The 12,363-nt window shown below is 37.0% G+C and overlaps 1 long non-coding RNA gene across 1 annotated transcript in view; it reads right to left on the bottom strand.

Moving 5' to 3' along the window:
* Window positions 1–1,719: 1,719 nt before the first annotated feature.
* Window positions 1,720–12,363, bottom strand: part of LOC148048075 (uncharacterized) — a 93,197-nt gene continuing 82,553 nt past the window's right edge. The window contains exon 3 of the long non-coding RNA XR_015695787.1: window positions 1,720–1,785. This is a non-coding gene — a long non-coding RNA (uncharacterized LOC148048075). The remainder of the gene's footprint in view (window positions 1,786–12,363) is intronic.

The following is a 12,363-nucleotide window of genomic DNA, read 5'->3' as shown; positions in this document are numbered from 1 at the left end:
TTCAACTGGCACCCTCCTCCCCCCATGTGGTGCTCTGAGGTGGCATCCAATGGGCATACTGGGTTACCATGGCCTTATCTCCATGACTTTCTCTCGCTGATTTTTTCCAGTGTGTCTAACCTGTCAAAACAACAGGAGGATTACTATATTGGAAGGTTAGCTTAACCTGTCTTGGCTGGGTCTTCACCCAGTATTATTCTATATTTTATTCTAGTCAATTAGCTATAATGTCAGATTCAATAATAGTGGAGTAATTCAGTCATCATGATGTTCTTTGTGGTGGCTTCTTGACACTTTCTCACTGAATTCTATTATTTATGGGTGTTTTTTTTAATGCCAGTAGCTCAAGTCAAAAAGGGTAATGCTAGATCTAAAAATGATATATAGGTATGAGTTTTCAGCAAGTTGGAAAGGCTTTTCACAGAATATATTATTTCTCATTTAAAGGGAGAAAGATTTTGCAGAAGTAAAAAAAGATATTTTCTCAGAAATGAGTCTTACTGAATTCCATGGTAGATATTTCTTATTACACCCATGTTGAGTCTGCTCAGAAGTTCAAATTTACCCAACCTTGCTCATTATTTTCTATGAGTCACTGCTTTGTCTTCTTAATTTCTATATCCCCAAATATCTACTATAACTATTTGGGAAAAGATACAATTTGAAACTTATCCATTGCAGGAGATATGAGCTTTTTACCAGAGCAAGGCACAGGATAGATGTTTCCTGCATTCTGACATAAAGCCTAATTATAGAATGTTTCCAAGCACATTCATTATATCAAACATATGCTCTATACATCTTTTAAATACATTTATGTTCTTTCCTAGATCATAAAGAGACAGGACTGCATCCAACAGTGTGCAAACCTGTCAGCGTTTCACAATGTTAAAACAATTGTGTATTTTTACCATTTTGCACAGCTGCCTTGGAAGCTGCTGCCAGCTGTTTTGCAGGGGGGGGAGTTCTCCCCTTCTGTTGAAGCAAGGTACTGTAGCTATGCATGCATATACTGTAATGAGGTACAAAGACAAACAGGAGCAGATTCTGATGAAATCATGAATCCTTGGGAAAACATCTGGCTGCTATAACAATTCAAAAAGAGATGTTTTCCATGCTTTCTGAAACACTCATTGGACAAAAGCTGAAAATCCTGAAACATATTTCTGCCAATGCAGCAGGATCTCCTCTTTTTTTTCTTTTCTTTTCTCTTGGGTAACTTCCAGAGGTGGGTTCCTACCAGTTCACACCAGTTCGCTAGAACCGGTTGGTCAAATCTACTGAACCGGTTAGAAGAGGTTGGACCCAGAAAGCAGGCCACACCTACAGAAGAGGTTCCAAAAATTTTTGAAACCCACCACTGACACACAAACACACACACACACACAAACACACACACACACAAACAGAGAGAGACACTCATACAGAGAGAGAGAAAGAGAAAGAGAAATAAAGGAAGAAAGGAAGAAAGAAAGAAATAAAAAAAGGAAAAAGTGAAAGAGAGATGAAAGAAAAAAAGGAAAAAGGGACAGAGAGACAAAAGGAAGGAAAGAGAGAGAGAGAGAGAGAGAGAGAGAGAGAGAGAGAGAGAGAGAGAGAGAGAGAGAAAACACATAGCCAGCAAGCCACTCCCACCAGGTCACATGGCCGGCAAGCCACTCCCACAAAGGAGGCCACACCCACAGAGTAGGTTCAAAAAGTTTTTGAAACCCACCACTGGTACCTTCATGTCTCAAAATTTGGTCCATAATATCCTTTGGAGCAGATGTGAGCATGGATAAGTTTCTGTATGAAAAAGAAAAATCCATTTTACCAGTACTGTAATACATTTGTATATAGGCACAATTGGACACAGATATCTAAAGATTTTGGTGTTGGAATCAATTGAACACATCCATTTCACAGCTCGATCTTTCAGAGAACAGTGAGTTTTGATATAAAACCTGAGATCAAAGTCTTTTACGGAGAGAGAGACAATGAAACAAATCCATTACTTGGGAGAAATGGGATTACCATGTGAAAAAAGAAAAGGAAAATAGAGCTATTTCAAACCTTTCAGTAGTTTTTCAGCAGCTTTATAGTACAAAGTAATAGATCTCAATTTTCAGTAGATTCGCTGCTAGGAAACGAATAATTATAGAAAAATGGTATAAATTCTATGCTTGTTTTTCTTCTTCTTTATATGTCCAGCGTCACATAATGCTTGGAACACACCTTTAAAGCTCCTATGAGGAAAATGGGGTGATATGTAGAATCAAGCATCTCCTTCAACAAACCTGCCCACTTATTCCTAACATACTTACTACAAGTTACACCAGCACTAATGAGGCACGCTCAAAAACCATTTGGGGATGTAATCATTTAAAACAACCAAACAAAAAATTGCTTCTGAACTGGGTTTACTTATGGGGCAGAAAGACACAGTGGAATTTTCACCAGAGTGCTGCCCAAACACACCTTTCTAATTCCATTCTTCTGTTGCTCTTCCTTCAAATTAGAGGTTTAATTGTCAGAAAATGGGCTGGAGAGCTGAGTTTCAACACAGTCTCCACTATTCCTTATTGCTCATTTATTTATATTAACCTCTAAGATGTGTTAACAGCATCAATCTCACACAATTCAAGTTTCATAGAGAATACATGCACTCCCTTTTGTGTAACAGTCTGTAACACAGAAATCCCCAAGCCCCAGGCCATAGATCAGTAGTCTGTGGCCTTGGTAGGAAGCAGGCTGCACAAGTGGGAAGTGAATGAGTGAAGCTTCATCTGTGTACGTGGTGGATCTAGTTGCACATGAAACCATCCCTTTCCAGCTCCATGGAAAAATTGTCTTCCACAAAACCTGTCCCTGGTGCCAGAAAAGTTGGGGACAACAGCTGCTGTAACATATATGAAAGCATAGTTGTCCCTCCACTTGTCTCTTTTGTAAACTAACCATACCCAGATCTTGTAACTATATGAACCAGTCTTTCAAGGAGCCAGAAAAATGACAAAACTCATGATAAAGACAATAGTTCTTATGTACTTTCATCACAATGCCCCACATAAGAATATAAATTATTGCATTTTGTCCGATCAAGTAATTGGCTCTAGATGCCTCTGCTTTGAACCACACAGTTTTTCTCCTAATGTTTACATATACCTTGAACAAACAATGGTCTTCTCTATGTTCCTTAGTGTCCACTTCACATCAAAATTGTGTTGTCAGTCAGCAAAATAGTTTAATGTTGATTAAAAATGGGAGTACATTTTGTACATGCAAGTTCTTCCTCTGGTAATCTTTCAGCAAAGCACATTTACTTGCATATTCATAGTCACTTGGAATTCAAAATGATACTATAAACTCAATAAATAATAACCTCTAAAAAAACCCTACCATCTTAATTGAAATTTTAACATTTTTACACCATAATCATAAAAAGTGTTTAAAAAAAAAGAATCCAAGTGCAAAAATTATGTTTGTGTAGTCATTTGAGAAGGCTTAATCAAAGAGTACTTGCAGGTTTCTTAATTCCTATTCCTAAATTGTCAAAAGAGATATGAACCAACCTACAATTGTATTAGCTGATCCCAAATACAGTAAACTAAGAACATATGAGCCAATCATCATTAGTCTCTACCCACTAGGGTCCTCTTGTTCCATACACCCTCATCTGTGAGTGAGAGGGCATCTTTGTAGCTTACTGGACCATTAAAGTTTTTCTCAAAAATATTTTCAGAAAAGCTGAGCCCTTGGGGGAAGCATGACTTGTAAGTTCCTGTTTTGTGGGGACATTGTGGGAGGAAAAGGCAAGAAGTAACTGAAGGCTCCAGAGAAATAAACTGTAGCTAAACATATACACAGCAGCTGTGCCAGAGAGGGAAAAATCAATGATGGATGTGGAAGATGTTGAAGGGGTTTGCTTATTATCACCAATAGTTAGAGAAGCCAGTGCAAAAATATCAGCAGCTCCCTTAACTATGATATACCTGATAGTAGAACACCTGTGTCAAGTGAAAAGTGTAGATACCAAGTTGCCATGTCACAGCAGTAAATTCCAAGCAAGAAGAAATCAATTGTGCAGAGGTTGTAGCCATCGCACAACCAGCCCAGTCATCCACCCAGCTAGAGCTATCGGGATACCTAGTTTTGGTAAAGAATGTGTCAGGCATAAAGAATCAGGACCACATGCTGTATTGCTCATGCCTATAAGAATATAGTAAACTAATGGCTATCACTAAACTGGTGCTAGACAAGAGTTAATAGAATTCAAGGGGGCTGGACTTGGATCATTTGTGGGAACATAATGACTCCAGGCTAATCCCTCTCTTAATTCTGCCTTCTCCTCCTCCTAAAAATGGTAACAAGGGGAAGAAAGAGAGCTCTTTTCCTTTACTTTGGTTCTGGCACTACTCACAAAGCTAACTTATAAACAATAGGTCAGAAGAGAAATCTAACATCCCAGATATCCAGGTCCAAACTAGGGAGGGGATATAAATGCCAACTGCAAAGAACAGATTGGGCAATGGGGAGGCTGTGAATAAAAGCATCAAGTTACTAGAGTGATATGGGTTTTCTCTCCAAAATTATTACTTGCAGCCGGAAAATTATCGCCAACCATTCTCCCTAATGTGAGGCAAGTGCTATGTACGAATGCACTTAAAATGGCAAGTTGGCTGCTCGTCAAGTTGCTGGTTTCTGGGTGATCAGCCAAGCCATTTCTGAATATGGATGAAAGTGCTGCCTCGAAAAGCAAACTTGCGAGGTCCCAGATACAGAGTGCATGGAGAAGTAGCATCAGGAGATGCTCCCCTCATACACCTGTTTTCTACACTTGCAACTTGTTGGCTATCTTTAAACATGGATTTAGAGCTCTTTCAGAAATGTTCTGGACATTTATTTAGAAATAATCCAACTGAAAGATCGCAAATGGAAACAGCATCAAAACATTTCTCCCTCCTAGCAGTAGCACTTAGACATATACCTCTCCACAGCACTCTCTCGCCAGCTTACAAAGTCAACATATTGCCCCCAACAATCTGGGTCCTTATTTTACCAACCTCAGAAGGATGGAAGGCTGAGTCAACCTTGAGCCGGACAGGATCGAACTGCCAATGGGCAGAGTTAGCCTGCAATACTGCATTCTAACCACTCCACCAACACGGCACTAGACCCATTCTTTCTAAAATATACTAATTCCATGTTGAAAAGAAACCTTATATAAAACTAGAATAATTAAATAAATTTTAAGTTGCTTCAGATAAAGCATGGCATAAGGGCAACAGCATGAGGACAATAAGTGACAAGCAGAATATTTTCATTTTATGAAAAAGAGCTTCTGACGATAGCATGATAAAATATCTTCTCATTCCTTTTCTGAAGAATAAATATCTTTGCAATAAGCAAAAATACACTTTCTCCTGGATGCTTTATGTTGCCTTGTCTTTTGTTCAGAAATGTTTGGTTTTTTTTTGTCTTGGGACAGAAAGAGGAATTTTGAAGGTTGAGAAGACAATCCTGATCAGAGCAAACTTGAGGATGAACTTAGTTTGGTGTTAGAGTTAGAGGTTAACTATTTTCTATAAATAAAGAGGTACTCAAATAAAGTCAAACTGTTTTTTATTTTTAAAAAAGTCATTTCTTACATTTGAATTTCTATTTGAACTTCAAAGTTCAAGAGATTAGTGTTAAGATTTCTATTAGATTTTTAAATTAGTGCTGTATGTCTAGGAAGGAAAGATAGTAAACTTAATTTCTGCATTTAAAATAGGGAAAATAGAGAGGACAGAAATATTGTATATCTTCAGTGCTAAAAATGAATGGTTAAAACCATACAGATTATGTCTTAAATTTCAATCCTATTGACTAGTCTAGTTTAGAATAATCCAGAATAGTTTATAGCTAATAAAGAAAAGTATTTGGCACAAGGTTCCAACAATTCTACAGTGAGCCCATGATGTCTAACCCGGGCTGTTTGACAAGCAACAAAGTATTTTTTGATGTTTTTTTAAAGAAAAAAGAAAAGGAAAAGAAAACTTAGTTAATAGCTTTTCCTCTTAGAGGAGAGTTTAGACAGGGACAGGTGGTTCTTAGAGGCTATTGCATATCAATGTCACCTCAGATAATCCTTCTAACAGATTCCAGATACTTCCAAAATGTCCTTTTGCCAATTTCATCTGCTAATGCAGAGATTAAATTCAAGTTCAGCAAGAACAATTTTGACAGGGGGAAAAAAATCAATGGTCTTTGTAATTTCTTTAAGCTAACAAATAGCACTGGAAGGCTACCCAAGGTTAGGTGGTTATTAAAAATGAATATTTAAATTGACTTGGGGGGGGAATATGATATTACATTCCTGTATCCCAGAACAAAAGACTTTGTCTGAAAAAGGCAGGCACAGGTCTTTTCACCATGGCAATTTGTGAACATGTTCCTTAGTTCCTGCATTTTTGTCTTAAATTGTAGCTCTCCATACAGTGCTTTTATTCATGTATCTTATCTCGGTAGAATCTTCCTAAAATAGTGTAATGTAAGAACGAATGGATCTTTTACACTTCTAAGTGGGTTTATGTGAATTTTTATTTTTTGCTGTAGAACAATGGAGCCATCTTGAAGAATAATTGGGCAGAAGCTTTTCCAGTTTGTTTTGCTGGGGACTATGTTAACTATGATGGATAGTATCAATATGATGGACTGTTATGGAGAGGTTATAAGAAGTTTTCAAGATAGAACAACCTTATTTAATGGTTTGCCTAATACGGAAGAAAAGCTTTTTGTTCCCTGATAGACTTGGTAGTTTCTTCTTCTTCTTCTTCTTCTTCTTCTTCTTCTTCTTCTTCTTCTTCTTCTTCTTCTTCTTCTTCTTCTTCTTCTTCTTCTTCTTCTTCTTCTTCTTCTTCTCCTCCTCCTCCTCCTCCTCCTCCTCCTCCTCCTCCTCCTTCTCCTTCTCCTCCACCTCCTCCTCCTCCTCCTTCTCCTCCTCCTCCTCCTCCTCCCTTCTTCCTTCTTCCTTCTCCTGGCTTCAGTATAAAAAGACTGAGAAAGCTGGATATACTCTTGCTGGTAAACAATCTCTTCAATTAATCAAATTCAACAGAAAATATAACTCAGTATCCATATAAATGACTGCAGATCATTTTTTTCATGCATTCCTCTTGACAAGCCTTCCACTGCTATATATCAGATTTATGAAACAAGTTTATGAGTAAAACAATTCAAATTACGGAAGTCTTTGTCCTATTGCTACACTGAGCTCTTATTTGCACAAATAAGGAAAAAAATCTGGTTTAAAGAAAATCTGATTTCTTTAGACAATGGAAAAAGAAGATTGCATATCAAAGAGCTTTAGATCCCCAAAATAGTGTATTCATAAATTATTCTTGGAAAATTAAGCATAATATGTTAGTTGCCTCAGTGAATTCAATGTTTCCTCTGCAATGTAATATTTACGTTTCTTATTTTTAGCATCCCAATTTTCTGCAGAAAACAATAGTCTCAGTATGTAATTATACTACACTCTATGAGTGTGGTTGGTTGGGATTTACAGAAAGAAACAGTGAACATAATTAATCCCCATCAGAATGATTTCCGTTCTTTTGTTTATTATAAAATTAACCCATATTGCTGGCATCATTATAATAATGAAATAAATGAAAATGAAATGAAATGAAATGAAATCATTATTGACCATAAAGAGAAGAAGAAAAAGTGCATTATTAATTGCAAGTGTAAAATATGTGTTGTATCAATGTCATTATATTACTAAATATTATTCCTAATTTTTAAGCCTATGTTTGTCAAATCCAATCCAATTACTTGTATCAGTTATGCAAATATTATATTGCAAAGAAATCTCTGCCATAATATGTTTGGAATCATATGGATTATAATGTGAATTATAAACTGGATTATGATGCAATATATTCAAATCCCTACATATTTGATCTTCTTATCAGTAGCCTATCCATTATTTTTTTCAAATTCACATTCTATTTTCCAAACATTCCACATTATCAATATTGTACACATACAACAGTTTTAACTCCTGGTAACCTAACTTTAAATAGATGAGAAAAAAATTATACTTTCAGAAAAGTAGTTTCTCCTTCCCTTCAAGAAAATGATATTCTTAAGGAGGGGTTTATATTTTTTAATGAATACTCATGAACAGGTAATTCACCCTGTACATAGCAAATGTGTTCTCTCTATTTGAAATGTGAAAGAAACGGTCTCTTTTGCAGCCCCTTCATACCTAGCTGCTTTTTATTTTATAAGTGTAGTTAACAAATCATTTTTTTTAAAAAGTCACTTAAATGTTTAGGGTTTAAACATATGTACTAACTAGGATGTTTGAATGTGGGATAATTCTAAAGATGCAATAAGAATGTTTGCAAAGTCCATCTTGGATTTCTGTATATGGGATATATTTGTATGGTGTTTCCAGACTGAATGCAAGTTTAGGTAGGACAGAGAACTGGATCTCTGTCAGAGAACTGCAGAGCAACAAAGATGATTAGGGGACTAGAGGCTAAAACATATGAAGAACAGTTGCAGGAACTGGGTATGTCTAGTTTAATGAAAAGAAGGACTAGGGGAGACATGATAGCATTTTTTGCAATATCTCAGGGGCTGCCCCAAAGAAGAGGGAGTCAAGCTATTCTCCGAAGCACCTGAGGGTAGAACAAGAAGCAATGGGTGGAAACTAATCAAAGAGAGAATCAACTTAGAACCAAGGAGAAATTTCCTGACAGTTAGAACAATTAATCAGTGGAACAACTTCCCCCCAGAAGTTGTGAATGCCCCAACACTGGAAGATTTTAAGAACATGTTGGATAACCATTTGTATGAAGTGGTGTAGGGTTTCCTGTCTAATAGCAGTTAGACTTATATACCGCTTCATAGGGCTTTCAGCCCTCTCTAAGCGGTTTACAGAGTCAGCATATTGCCCCCTAACAATCCGGGTCCTCATTTTACCCACCTCGGAAGGATGGAAGGCTGAGTCAACCTTGAGCCGGTGAGATTTGAACCGCTGAACTGCAGATAACAGTCAGCTGAAATGGCCTGCAGTACTGCACCCTAACCACTGCTCCACCTCGTCTAAGCAAGGGGGGGGTTGACTAGAAGACTTCCAAGGTCCCTTCCAACTCTGTTATTCTATTCTATCTATGCAAAGACTGTGCATTATGAGTAAACAAAGGTCCCACCGCTCCCCCCCCAAAGTATTCTTCGCTTTTGGCCCTTGACCCTTTGATATCTTCCAAAAGTCTAAATTTATAGTGACAATCCCAAATATCCAAGGAAGTACCTAATAAAGGGTAATATCTTAATTCAAAGCGTATCTCATTTAATTACCTGGAACTAATTATAAGCAATTAGTTTTAGATTCTGATTTGTAACTTAGAAAATGTAAGAATGCACGACACTGTTCTGTTTAGCATTATTATTATTTGGGTATTCTTGTCAAATATAAATATCCATGACAGATCTTTAATACTGGAAGGAAAATACACATTTTAATTTCTGTCAATGCCATTACAGCAAATTGAATGATATAATCAGAGTCAAAGCCAACTGTTGCAGTAAAAATTACCAGAAGCTCAGTCTCTGGTCTGATTACTTATCAAAGAAAAAAACTAAAATGATTTGTTTTATGTTGTGAGCAGTATTGAGAAGAAAAATGAAAATAAGTCTCCGTTACCATTACAGGTAGTCCTCGACTTAGCAGCAGTTCATTTAGTGACCATTCAAAGTTACAACTGCTTTGAAAAAAAAGTATACTTATGAGCCTTTTTCACACTTAGCACCACTACAGCATCCCGTGGTCATATGATCAAAATTCAGATGCTTGGCATCTAATTCCTATTTATGATGGCTGCTGCAGTGTCATGTGATCAACTTTTGTGAACATCTGGCAAGCAAACTCAATGGAGATGGGTTGTCAATTAACTTAACTCTATCTCTAATTAAGCAACTGCAGTGAATCATTTAGCAACTGTGGCAAGAAAGGTCGTAAACTGGGACAAAACTCACTTAACAACTGACTTGCTTAGCATCAAAAATGTTGGCCTCAGTTGTGGTCATACGTCAAGGACTCCCTGTACTTTGTTTTTCAGATGACACATTAGAACCAACAGGTGTCTGATTCATTGATTGACTGATTGATTGATTCCAATGATGTCAAAAATGTTAAAGAGAAGCCAGCTTCTCATAGAAGCTGGCTTCTATGTATCCGAATGTACAGCCTAAATATTGGAGATGTGGTTCTCTCGATGCTACATATTTTCATATATGGTGGACCTGTCAAAAGGTTAAGCCATTTTGGATAAAAATGTGGTGGATTATGCAAAATATCTTTAAAAGAAGGATAAAGTTTACTCCTCAGTTATTCTTACTAGGTATATGTACTGACTTTACAGCGGTAGAGACTAATTTGGTTCTGCACCTAATAACGGCAGCAAGACTGTTGGTGGCGCAATACTGGAAGAAGGAAGACTTGCCTACAACTCAAGAATGGACATTGAAAGTTACAAACCTAACCGAGATGGCTAAAATATCGGCATATCTTAAAGATCATTCAAATGAGAGATATAAACGAGACTTGAAAAAATGGATTGACTATATACAAAACAAATACGGGACTAAGAAATTCCAGATAGCCTATGTTTAAGATTAGGAATAATCTAAACTGCTCAAAGTTAGTGCAACAGGAAGAAGCTTAGTTCAATGCAGAGATATTATTAACTTCTTTTTTTTTTATTTCCTTTGTCTTAATATATTTTAGACTGTGTTTGTTAAAAATCTATACCGTGTATGGGCTCTGGGAAGTTCGTGGGGGAAGGGAGGGGGGGTGTTAGGGGGGAGGGGGGAAGGGGGGATACATAGTATGTGTTAGATTTCAAGGTAACGCGATTGCACATGTATACTGTTGCTCTTTAATTTCACTGTAAAAATAGGACAAGCTGAATATATTAACATATAGTAGAAATACACCGAAGGGAGGAGTAGAGGGATAGAAGAAAGAGGGGTAGAGAGGGTGGGAGAGAGGATTGGAGGGAGGGTGAGAAGGAAGGGAGGGAGTGTACTGGGAGAGAGGAGTGGTAGAGGGGGAGGGAAAGTAGGGTAGAGGGGAATAATGGAGGGAAGATGGAAAGTTGGAGGGGGGTGAAAGAAAGGGTGTATGGAGGGTCGAGGAGGTATATTGGGTTTCTATTTTGGGGGGTATTGTTGACAAGAGGAATGGCTGTGTTTATTGTTTAATGTTATATGGCCCTGGTTATGCACAGTATATATGTGACTGTACGCAAATGAAAATGTAAATAAAATAAAAACACATTTTAAAAAAAAGTTAAAGAGAGAGAGAAAGAAGTTAGTAGAGTTAATAGCTGAAAAATCTTCATACAGGAAATGAGAATGAAATTATTCATTTAGGTACTTTTGAGGTGATTATCCTGCCCTAAGCAGGGATTAGCAAAGACTTCTTAGAGGATCCCTCCTCACATTCAACAATATTACTTTTCTGTTTTATGTTTCAGAATTAGTAAAGGATTATTATTTCAACATTGCTTTTCAGAATTGCAATATACATCACATAAATTATTTCCTAGCCTTTTAGACATTGTGTATATTAGAGAAGTTACTTACCACTCATAAATATGTTCACCCTCTTTGTCATCAAAATAAAAGAATATATCAGTGAGGGGTAGGAAGAGGTCAGCCAACCCCCCCCCCCCTAACAGTGCAAAGCCACTTTGAAGAATGTATTATGATAAAAGTGCAGAGACAGATTCTATGCTAGAAATGCACCATGGAAAATTTGCAAATGAATGGAAATCGGGTGTCATATAATTCATCTAGAAACACTTTGAATATTTGGCCCTGTCACCCATTGTCATTGGGGCACTTGGTACCATGTCCAAGAATTTTATAAGATACATCAGCAAATTGCAGCTTCCTGTAATAACAACAGCGGAACTGCAAAAAATTGCACTACTCGAAACATTTATATTTTAAGAAAGTACTTGGTTGATACCTAGAATGCCGGCAGCAACCTGTATCAATCATTAGCACCAGTCACTGGTATTTGTGATGCATTTTTGAATGTTCAGTTGACTGAGTTTCATGTTTAATGAATAAAGTATAATAATAATAATAATAATAACAATAATAATGGAACAAACATTATTTTCTCAGAAGAGACCATTCCATATATCAAAGAGATACTACCATGAATGATTTTATTCGTGTCCTGACAGCGTTGGATGCTGCCATCATATAGGATGGGTAGTGCAATAAAGCATATAGTAAATTGCTTCCAACAAACTTCAACAGAAACTTCTAAGGCTGAGATGGACTTATGTAGAAACCAGAACGTACATGATGCATTTG

Source organism: Thamnophis sirtalis, unplaced genomic scaffold, assembly GCF_051295495.1.
Source record: "Thamnophis sirtalis isolate CommonGarterSnake01/CBP01778 unplaced genomic scaffold, rThaSir2_p1.2 scaffold_3, whole genome shotgun sequence".
NCBI lineage: Eukaryota > Metazoa > Chordata > Lepidosauria > Squamata > Natricidae > Thamnophis > Thamnophis sirtalis.
This window is presented reverse-complemented; position numbering and strand designations above follow the sequence as displayed.